This window comes from Onychostruthus taczanowskii, unplaced genomic scaffold (genome assembly GCF_017590055.1).
Source record: "Onychostruthus taczanowskii isolate IOZ18803 unplaced genomic scaffold, ASM1759005v1 scaffold18, whole genome shotgun sequence".
Taxonomy (NCBI): Eukaryota; Metazoa; Chordata; class Aves; order Passeriformes; family Passeridae; genus Onychostruthus; species Onychostruthus taczanowskii.
Genome location: NW_024499017.1, coordinates 671,934 through 683,158, shown reverse-complemented (window position 1 = coordinate 683,158; position 11,225 = coordinate 671,934).

Genomic DNA, 11,225 nt, shown 5'->3' with positions numbered 1-11,225 from the left:
AAACATAAGTCATCCTCTGCTTTCAGTTTGTTTGCCATTCACAAATCTTTTTCCCCCTCTTCTGCTGTTACCTATAGGTTTCAAAATGTATTCTTTTCCTTACTTTTTTGAAAGCATGACCTTATTCTTCTCACTATTATTTCTGTTACCAGGCCCAAACTGGAAACACTGGATTGTATTCAAATTGGTTTCTCCCATGCCAAAATATAACCGACTGCGAGAGCTATTTGAACTGGAAATACGGACCAGATTTTGCTGAAAATGCCAGCTTATTAAATTTACAGAAGTCCCATTACCAAAATTATTCCAAATTTAATTTACTGTCAGTTTAGTAGATTGCGTTTCTAAGCATCTATCTTCAAGTTACTATGGAAACAATTCCTGATACTTCTAACAGAAAATTTCAGATGAGTAATTTTAATGTAAAACGTTTAGCGTGACAAAGTGAAGTTTAAGGAGGGATAAGCAGGATTTTAGGCGTGGGCACGGCAGAGACAGGTTCAGGTGGGAGCGGAGTCATTTCCCGAGCAAGAGCTCCCTCGAGCGGCGGCGCGGGGGCCCCGGAGCGAGCAGGGGACACGCGGGCCCGGCTCCCCGGCTGCCCACGGAAAACCATCCCTTTAATGAAAGGAGGCAATTAAGAGGGACAAGTAACACACAGAACCAAAGGAAGCTCAATAACCTTAAGGTAATTGAATTCAACTCGGATCAGCTGCATCCCCAGCTGTCACAAACACACAGAGTATATGGTTTTTTTTAAGTCACCAATGACATTACTTAGATTTGGAAAACTGCCACATTTGAAACACCAGGCTTTTCTCTCTCTTTTTTTTTTTTTTTTTTGTCTTCAAGATTTGCTGATCAAAATGAGAAAGGAACAAGAATGTTCTTTGAACTGCATTCTTCAGTTTTAACCAAAAATTAAGTATGCTCATATCATCTTGAGGGGGACTAATTTCTTTCCAGATAGACAGAAGATTTCAAAGTTCAAATTTATCTGATGATGCTCAAGATGAACCACTGTAATTGTTCTTCTAGAGTGCCTGCTTCTCTGGCAACCAAAGCAGAACAGGAAAACTTCAGCAAGGCAGCAGGGCCACCCTACACTGCTTCCAGCAGTGCATTCACACAGCACCGGGAATAGCCACAACTCTTATCACAGAGCCAGTCCGCATTGCTTTATTGCCACATGGAAAATTTCCGGGATGCAGGTAAAAAGGAAATAAGCGGCAAGAGAAGCGAGTTGAAGTCCTTTACCAGAGACTTTTCCTAGAGGGAGCTGCTAGCATGTAACGCAGCACAAAGCACAGCCTGATGACAGCCATCGTTTGGCACGCGATCTTAAAAGAACTGTTCCCAGCTTTAATCAGAGACGGTGGGAAAGCATTCCAGGGAGAGCTCTGCCCTGGAGAAAAGCCGCGGTTTCTCAAGCCTCAGACCTGTAGCTAAGAAGTATTTTGTCAGTGACTGCCACCTCCGGTTGAACAGAGCTCAGACACAGCCTGGCTGCAGGACGTTCCCCGGCCACAGCTGCGTGCAGGAAACACAGCGCCCGTGGGGCGGGTGCAGACTTGCAGGGGGCTGCAGTGGGAGTCCCCGTGCAGAGATAAACAAAGTGCAACCAAGCATTTGTGTCGTTTCTCTTGGAACTTTTTTCCCAGGCAGCAGATGCCAAATTCCTTCATTCGTTACAGAGGTGGGGGGAGGGGAAGGAAGAAATCTCCTATGCTAAGCTGCATGCCCAACATAATACAGACTATTTAAATGACATTTAAAAGGTGGGGAAATTGCATACACAAAAAAAAGTCAGAATCCCTTCGCAGTATCCTTTTGCCCAGACTCATCCTATTTCCTGATTACTTTGCAAATCAGATTTTAGCTGGAAATGCTGCATCTAGTTCATGAAAGGGATAACTACTGTGCTCTATTAGAAGCATTAACCAAAATGTATCGTTGGGGAAAATTCTTTAGAACAACAACTTTATATGTGGGAAAGCATTCCAGGGAGAGCTCTGCCCTTGAGAAAAGCCGCGGTTTCTCAAGCCTCAGACCTGTAGCTAAGAAGTATTTTGTCAGTGACTGCCACCTCCGGTTGAACAGAGCTCAGACACAGCCTGGCTGCAGGACCTTCCCCGGCCACAGCTGCGTGCAGGAAACACAGCGCCCGTGGGGCGGGTGCAGACTTGCAGGGGGCTGCAGTGGGAGTCCCCGTGCAGAGATAAACAAAGTGCAACCAAGCATTTGTTTCTCTTGGAACTTTTTTCCCAGGCAGCAGATGCCAAATTCCTTCATTCGTTACAGAGGTGGGGGGGAGGGGAAGGAAGAAATCTCCTATGCTAAGCTGCATGCCCAACATAATACAGACTATTTAAATGACATTTAAAAGGTGGGGAAATTGCAGAATCCCTTCGCAGTATCCTTTTGTCCAGACTCTTCCTATTTCCTGATTACTTTGCAAATCAGATCTTAGCTGGAAATGCTGCATCTAGTTCATGAAAGGGATAACTACTGTGCTCTATTAGAAGCATTAACCAAAATGTATCGTTGGGGAAAATTCTTTAGAACAACAACTTTATATCACAAATAATCTTAGCTGAGAACAAGGCAGTCCGGCCTTTATTTTTGGGAAGTTTGATTAAATTATCTTAAAACTCCCAATACTATATATGAACCCTGTGACCCAATCAGGAGAGCCATCTTTGAATATCTTAGGTATTACTGTTTCTCACAAACCCTTTCATCATTTTTTATTCAGGCCTTTTTTCCGTCAAATTAAAAAAAAATAATAAGAAGAAATAAAAAGTCATTAAGTAACACAGGAAGAGATTTTATTTCTTCACCTTTCCCCCTTCCCAGACCTCTCAGAAGAAGTCAGAAATGAGTCATTATTCAAGAGGAGTACGATGATGATGGTGATAACAAGCTAACAGTTATTTTTCACATTTTCAGAGTACAAAGGTAGCAGATGCATGAATGCACAATTCCTGTTTTTAATACAAGAGATGATCTGCAAGTCAATTTTAATATTTCTCTCCCCTAAGTTCTGTATTATTCCCTGCAGGCTAAAGAGATTGGTGGCAGCTGAAAGGCAAAAAATCTCACTCTCAGATATTCTGTCCACATTATTAGTTCAGTGACAGATAAAAAACTATTCTGATTTTAACTTGTTATTCAAACATGTTTCAAATTGGAAAAGATCAGACTGACACTGAGTAAAGCTCCAGACTTGCACTTATGCTGAAATCAATGGTAAAAGTCAGATCAACTGGACCAAGTCCGAAGCTAAAGTTATGAAGTAACCTTTAGAACTACAACAAATAATGCAATAGGTATTGGTGCCTGGTTAAACAAACTCATAAAAACCTCTTTATTAGGACAGATGTGCCCTTTAGTACAGAGCTCTGAAACAGCACTCTTGAACTAGTCAAGAGATACTGCTCCAGCTTGTAAAAGTGTTTGATGTTAGAAAGCTTCAAATGTGACAATCCTCTGCATTTTTTCTAAGCACAAAGATCTTGTACATAAAACTTTTATCAGATGCACTTCCTCCAAAATAACACATAACTCTAGACATCAAAATTTTGGCTATATAAAGGACAAGAGAAAATGCAGATACCTTCATAACTTAAGATGAAATATTATTCTTTGTTGTGTAGTCTTTGCACTCACAAAAACAACTGTAGTGAAATATTTTGTGTAAACTAATTTATCTGCAACACAATGTAGACTGGGAAGAGCATGTGCAATGGAAAATGGAAATGTAAAAACCTGATATTCAGCAGTTTCTAATAAATTCCTTATGCATTTCCTAAGCACTGACTATAAATGCATTGATCTATTAATAATTTGACTCTTAGCTATAATAAAATTACAAATATAAGCTTAAAGCGTAGATGAGAGTCACAATTCATCACCAACTGGAATTCAGTAACAACTTTCAGGAATCTCTTTCCCCTGCTGAAGGACAAGACTCTGTCAAAAGCTGGGCTGGCTTTGTTTAAGACAATTTATAGGTAGGCTGATGAGCAGGTGTGGTTTCCTCTATGGAATAAATAAGTTATTCAGTGAACTGTTTCTACAGAATACTTCCATTATAGTTGACACACGTCCCAGCCTCAAAATATTGCACACCTTTGCTGCCTCCTTTTTTCTCAGAAGGTATGTTGTATAGCAGATGGACCTTCAGAGGCAGATTATTACCTCCAGAAGCCATATTACTGTTGGTTTTGGGGTTTTGCTAAAGCATTCTTAAAATAAGTAAACATTAAACAACTGCTGTTTGTCCCCAGTCACCTTCTCTAACAGTTCCTTTCATCCTGGTTTAAATCTGTGTACAGTCCAGCACTACCTTACACCACTCTTCACAGCCATTCCCCTCCCCCCCTACTTTTAGAGAGCCTGGTTTACCTGTACCAGCTGCAACATACTTCAGGAACATTGAAATACATCTAAAGGTGTAGCAACAGGATCTTTACATTTGCATGACAGGAAAATGTCATTGTTACTCTCCTTTTACTGAGAACAGGCCTTCCCATAAAGAACAGATACAACACAAAGTAGTAAATGACAGAATGTTTTTCTTCACTGAGGATGTTTCCATCCATTACAGAAACCAGGCCCTGAGAGACTGTTAAAAGCAGCTAGTTCAAAAAGATGCAAACTGTAGCTGAATCCAAATTTTAAGCATGAAAACACAAAACCTGTGTAAATCTGTGTTTGCATGCAGAGATGGTGGGTTTGCAGGTGTTTTTACAAAATGTAGCCTTTATCTTAAGAATGTCTTTTGTTCTGACTCCACACAGAGTTAAGTGCACACAACCAGAAGGGCTTCAGAGTAATGGTTGTGAAGAGTTCCTAGAGTGCAAGTGAACTTGAATTGTCAGTAAAATTAAAAGATTGCATGCTTCCAACTCAGGGAAGAAAAGAAAATTCTTATATCAAATAGTGAATGCAGGCATAACACAATTATACTACAAAGCATGGTAACTAAAAGAAACAAACAGCAAGGCCACTTCTTACATCTCAGCTGTTACATGCACTATTACACCCTAATCAATTGAAACACTTTTTCCAAACACAAACCTTATTAAAAACATTTTTGTCTACTATGATTACAGTAGCACTGAGAGCTTTACATTAGGGAAAGAAGGATGCTGGACTTCATTCAGGATCTTCTATAACAGAGAGAATGCAAAAGGCTGGCTGATCTTTTTTCAGCACCGATTTTTATACTTTTCCTCCAAAATCATGTTGCAGCAAAGATGCTTTGGTTTTTCTAGTTTCATTTACAAATTATGGGTTTGAAATAAACTTCTCACAAACATTCTCAAGTCTTAAGTTAGGCTCTTTAAAAGGTATTAAGAAAAATTTGTATACAACACTCCTTTTGGTTTAAGGTAAAGCATTGATTCCTTACAGAAATTGATTTTCACAACACCCTTTTTCACTTTGATATCCATATAACATACCTGTATTACACTTCTGTTGCAATAAACTCTACATTCCATAAAAACCCCCCAAAGGACAGTTTTAGCACATCACGAACAGCAGACAAGCCAAACAATTACACAAGGTGAACCTGTCAAATAATACCAAAAATTATGATTAGAATAAAATAACAGTGTGTTGATGCTTATTCAGGGTTAAGACATAGACACAGACAGAAATGCACAGACTGTTCTCAAACATTGCCTAGTACAAAGCTCCCAGGGAAATCAGTGATCGGTGTTCCAATCAGCTGCAATTCAAATGGAGAAGGAAGGTCCTTGCAATGTCAACTTTTCAATGTGCACATGCATGCACACACTTTTTAGCTTTTTATATACATACATGCTTTTTTCTTTACCCATCCAGCTCTTACTACAGCATAAAATAACAATCCTTTTGAGCTTTTTCCCGAGCTTAGGAAAAAAAGCTTTTCATCTTGCCAAAGACCATTGTAAATTCAGCCTGATAATCTAACTTAGTACTTCATAACTTCAGCTCAGACCATATGCCAAGCTGTGTTGAAACTTTCAATTTATCTTGCTCTGGCTCACAGAGGAAGGTTTGTGACCAAGAGTTTATTAGGAAAATATAAGGTTAATAAGTTTAATTGGTTTATTTTTCTGATCACTCCTAGTCTTGAAAAAGGTCTATACATAACACCTAACACCATTCATCTCACAGATATCTCTCAGTGAGGAAGAAATTAAATCACTTTCCTCCCAATCCATGTTGCTCTATCATCTCTGACTCTACACCCAAAAATTCAAAAACTTAAATCTAAATTCAAAACACTCTGTTTACAAGAAAACAAGGATTGTGACACATGTCCTTCAGATAGAAAAAACCAGTAAAGCCCAAGTGCCTTGATAACTTGGCATTTAAAAATGCAGAACTCCTAAATTCTTCCAGCTAACTCAGAAGGAAAATCCCTGTCCGTGCTCCCTCTTACAGATCCCCACAGTGCAGGTTTTTTAGCTTGTTTAGCACTACCTGCCAGTGTTCCCCTCCTCGCTGATGTCTGCTTTAATTTTGTAAAGAAAACTCGCTCAGCACTCATATAAAAAGTAAGTAACTTTCTCCTTTTCTCTCCGTTATGCTCAGTTGGGGTTGCAGGCAAATGACAGACCAGGGAGTTGGTGCTGGCATGAGATTCAGTTAACTGAACAAAATGTGTGAAACTACTGACATGACATTAAAAAAATTGCCTAGGAATTACAAATGACACTATGAGGGGGTGACAAAAGTCACAGATAGTTCTGTGAGGGCGGCTGGGTCCCACAGGTGCTTAAGGAGGAATAAGAGGAGAAACTGTCAGACGCGGCTGGGTCCCACAGGTGCTTAAGGAGGAATAAGAGGAGAAACTGTCAGACAACAGAGAGAATGGGAAGGGACTGCCAGGGACATTCCAGGGACTAAGGTCATGCAAGGTCACCACCTCAGGGTAACTGTGTCAGTAACACCACATAAGGCTGGGATTATCTAAGTAACCCAAATCTGAGCGCAGATGTGGCAAAACCGGGGCCAATGTGGAACAAGTCATTAGGGGTGGATTGTTTATTTGGGAGGAGCCCGCATTGGAAAAACAGAGGTATAATGACAGTAAAAAACAGGACCAGGAAATGGCAAAAGGAACGAGGTGTGCAGCTCATTGCTGGCGCTGCCCAGAGGTGCTGTCAGGCAGCCCTGGCTTTCATCACCACGCCCGGGCAGCACGATAAACCAGACCTGGGCTGACCTACCAAAGCTCCAGCCTGCTCCCCTGGGCAGGAGAACTCCGGGAGAGGCAGGCAGGGGGCTCGCCCTGATCCCTGAGGGAACAGCTGCCTGCCGCTCGTGGTTGTGCCCTTTGGAACTGCCCCCTTCCTAACAGGCTCTTCAGAGTCCTAAAATCCTCTACAAATTTCATGGCCTTTCTTTGTGTTTTACTGGCTTGCTTTCCATTGATAAAAGGGTCTAGAAATCAGACAGTGGGCAGGATACACTCACTGCCTTACCTGGTGAAAGCTGATACCAAAAACATTTCAAAGAATGGCCATACAGGCTCAGCAATTTTTTTTTTTTTTTTTTTTTTTCAGTGTAACTGCATTCTTTAACAGTATTTAAACAGAACACCTTTTTAAATTTAAATTTGATTGTTTAGTAATAAAGAAGGAGTTAGTGATGCCAAGTCATATTTTCATGTTCAGACCATACTGAACACATAAAATAACTTCATAAATAAGCCTGAACTGGAGTTATTTCATTTGTAGTAACATGAAATTGTTTCTAATTTTCCAGTGATGAGCATGATCAATATTATTTTATTTCTAAGAAAGCGTCATAAAACGCTCCATTTAAAAAAAGAAATTAAATTTGTTTTACATAAAGAATGAAAAAAAAAGTCTGAAACAACAACTGAATTTGAATAGTCCCTTTTGGTGCCTATGTAAAGATAAAACAATACCTCAAAGAGCTGAGAATTGTGCAGTCTATTTAGAAACAAACAAACATTCATATAGCTACTGTTTTTTATCATAGTGTGATAATAACATTAGTACTAAGTGAAAAGCTCTTATCTGAAAGAAGAATAAATAATTTTTAAAAATGAAAAAGACAAACAAAGGAAACAAAGAATGTGCAAGTGATACCAAAAGAAGTGGGGGAGGACACATTTTTGGATTCCAAGGGAAGTCTCAATTAGAAGATATTTTGAAAGCAATTTAAATGTGAGATATGGCCAGCTGTGTGTCTAATGTCTTTTGTCAGCACAGCTCACAAGTCTATGAGGAAGGAAGGAATGAAGGAAAGAAGGAAGGAAGGAAGGAAGGAGAAACACCACATTGTTCCTCACCCATATTTGAATTGAATAAAAAGCTAATCATCCCAGCCTATGATTCTTTAGCTTCACTTAAAAATAAAAAGTAAAGTTTCATCCCACAGGAGTTTTCTTATTATTTATTGCTTAGTTAGATTGTGCAAGAATCTAACCAGGCCTGTAGTACCAGGGCTGTTTTGGCAGGGAAGAAGAAAGCAGCAAACTCTGCCTCCAAGCTGCTCCTTGGCCTGTGCTGCAGCTGGTGGCCGAGCTCAGCCTCAGCCCACATCCAGCAGCCCTGGCTGCCAGCACGGCCTCGAGGTGCCAGCTGCCTTCAGAAGCCACTCAGCTCCCAGGACAGGCAAGTCTGGCTGAATCATACTTTCTGAGAACTTCCTCCCCACAGGCAAAGATAAGAATGGCACCCCACTGGTTTGAGCAACTCACCTTCTTAGAGCTTTAGATTTTTATTTTTTTTTTAATGCAAAGAAAACATAAACACTATGGTATGCTAAACATTCCTTATATGTTAAATACTGCTTATATCAGCCTGCTGATTCTGACTAACACCTAAAAAACCAAATCTGAGCTGTTGGGCAAAGAAGCAATTCTCCACACACTCCTAACTTTTCTTCCTGACTGCCCAGTAAAGAAACCAAACCTGTATGACAAAAACAATCTTCTCTAGAAACACATCAATCTGTCAGCAACTACAACCTAAAATAGTCAAGCCATGTACGCACAGCAGACAGTTCTTAGAGTAGATGAATTTAGCCTTATCAAAATAAAAGATGAAATCAAGTAAAGTAATGCCCAGGTAAATCAAATCATGAAGCCTTACTGGCTCTGTAAGTTAAACCAGGAAATTCTCAAAGGCTGTACAGGCAGCCTGCAAAAACACCAAAGAAAAATACCTCTCCTTACAAGGTCTTTTCTTTCTTTTGTGCATCTCTGAACCAGACTAATAATTACAGTCCCCAGGACTGTTTTCCACCAGCCATCCTCTGCCCTGCCACTCTTTTTGTCCCTCCAAAACTAGTCTCCATTTGCTTTTGAAGCTCTGCTTTTGACCGCTGCCACGCCTGCAACCCCAGAGGCAGGTATTAACCATCATGTACTGAAGCAGATCATTACAGGCCAAATAAACACATCGATGGAATTTAGGGCCCCAAAAACACCCGCCCAAAAAACAGCAGAGAAGCCACCAGCAGACAGTACTTCCCAGTCCAGCCCCAGGATTGTGCAACCACAGGCTGTGTCAAGATGAAGGGTACCCCTACAGACAAAGGGGGAAGAAGCCTTCAGGGACTCAGATCTGTTCCCCTCAGGCAAGGGGCCTATTCAAATCTCTATGCCACAAGCATTACAGCCTTTTGAAAGGGCCTTTTCTGTTCTCTCTCCCATGTCAGGCCAGTAATCTGCTCCCAGCAGCCTCTCCTCAGGCCTCAGCCTTGCTCACCCCTTCCTCAGGGAGCATCCTCTCTGAGGCACAGCCTGGGTTTACCCAGACAGAAGGCAAGAAGCCAGTTTTTGGGGTTTGCCCTTATACAGACCCCATACCATCACCCTTAGCCATGCACCTGCCACAGCTCTTAGAGCCTTCCAGCAGCCCCTGCCTAACAAGGGGTAAACACCAAGAGACTACAGCTGAGGAAGGGATTAGTAGTTGCTCTCCTAGCTCAGCTTTAAGACACAAACATCTAATTAAACACAACCCAGCTTTTTATTTGCCTGCAAAGAGTGGTGCCCAGCTGGGGCCTTGGGGTTGGTGCACTTTGTGAGTCACTCTGGGCCTCACACAGCAACTGGTGCTTCAGATCCCAGCAGTGGAGCAAAGCACAAAACCAGAGCAGATGGGTACCAGTGCTATTTCTAACCACTTAGCAATATGTCCCTGAAGGAAAACCCACTGGTGCCTGAGGGCAGGCAGCAGCTTGGTGTGCAGGTGCCCCATGCACCTCAGTGACTTGCTTGGGCAAGGAGGACCTGGGGGCTTGCGGGACACGGGTGCACACACAGTGGGGTTTTGGGTTCAGAATTTCAGGCCAAGACAAACAGTGTTGGCATTTCAGGTTCAACAAGACCACATGCCAGTCCCACCCTTTGGCCACAATAACACCCTGCAGCACTCCAGGCTGGGGCAGAGTGGCTGGGAAGTGTCTGGTGCAAAAGGACCTGGAGGTGCTTGTCAACAAAGGCTGCCCATAAGCCAGGTGTGCCCAGGTGGCCAAGAATGCCAGTGGTCCCTGGCCTGCATCAGGAACAGGGTGGCCAGCAGGAGCAGGGCAGTGACTGTCCCAGTGTACTGGGCACGGGGGAGGCCACACCTCAAGTGCTGTGTCCAGTTCTGGAAGGACATTGAGGGGCTGAAGCGAGTCCAGAGAAGGGACAATAGAGCTGGGGAAGAATCTGGGGTACAGGTCAGATGAGGAGCAGTTGAGGGAGCTGGGGGGCTGGAGAAAAGGAAGCTCAGGGATGAACTTACCACTCTCTACAACTCGCTGAAAGCAGGGTGCAGCCAGGTGGGGCTCAGGCTCTCCTCCCTGGCAGTAAGTGATAGGATGAGAGAATAGTCTTCAGCATCACTGAGGGACGGTCAGGTTGGACATAAGGTCCAATTTTGTCAGATATTGGAACAGGCCACCAAGGGAGGTGGTGGAGTCACCGTCCCTGGGAGTATTTAGGAAAAGACTGGACAGGGCACTGAGTACCGCGGTCTGGTTGACACGGAAATGTTCAGTCACAGCTGGGACTGGACAATCTCAGAGGTTTTCTCCGAGCCTGCCATCTCTGTACAGTAACAGGCGGGCCAGCCGAGGCCGCCGTTCCCGGAGCGCCGCCCGTGCCCTCACAGCCCCCGCGCACAGCGCCCCCTGCCGCGCCGCGCCGGAACTGGGTCAGGGGGGCCGCGGGGGCGGGGCCGCGCGCCTCGCGCGTCGCGGCG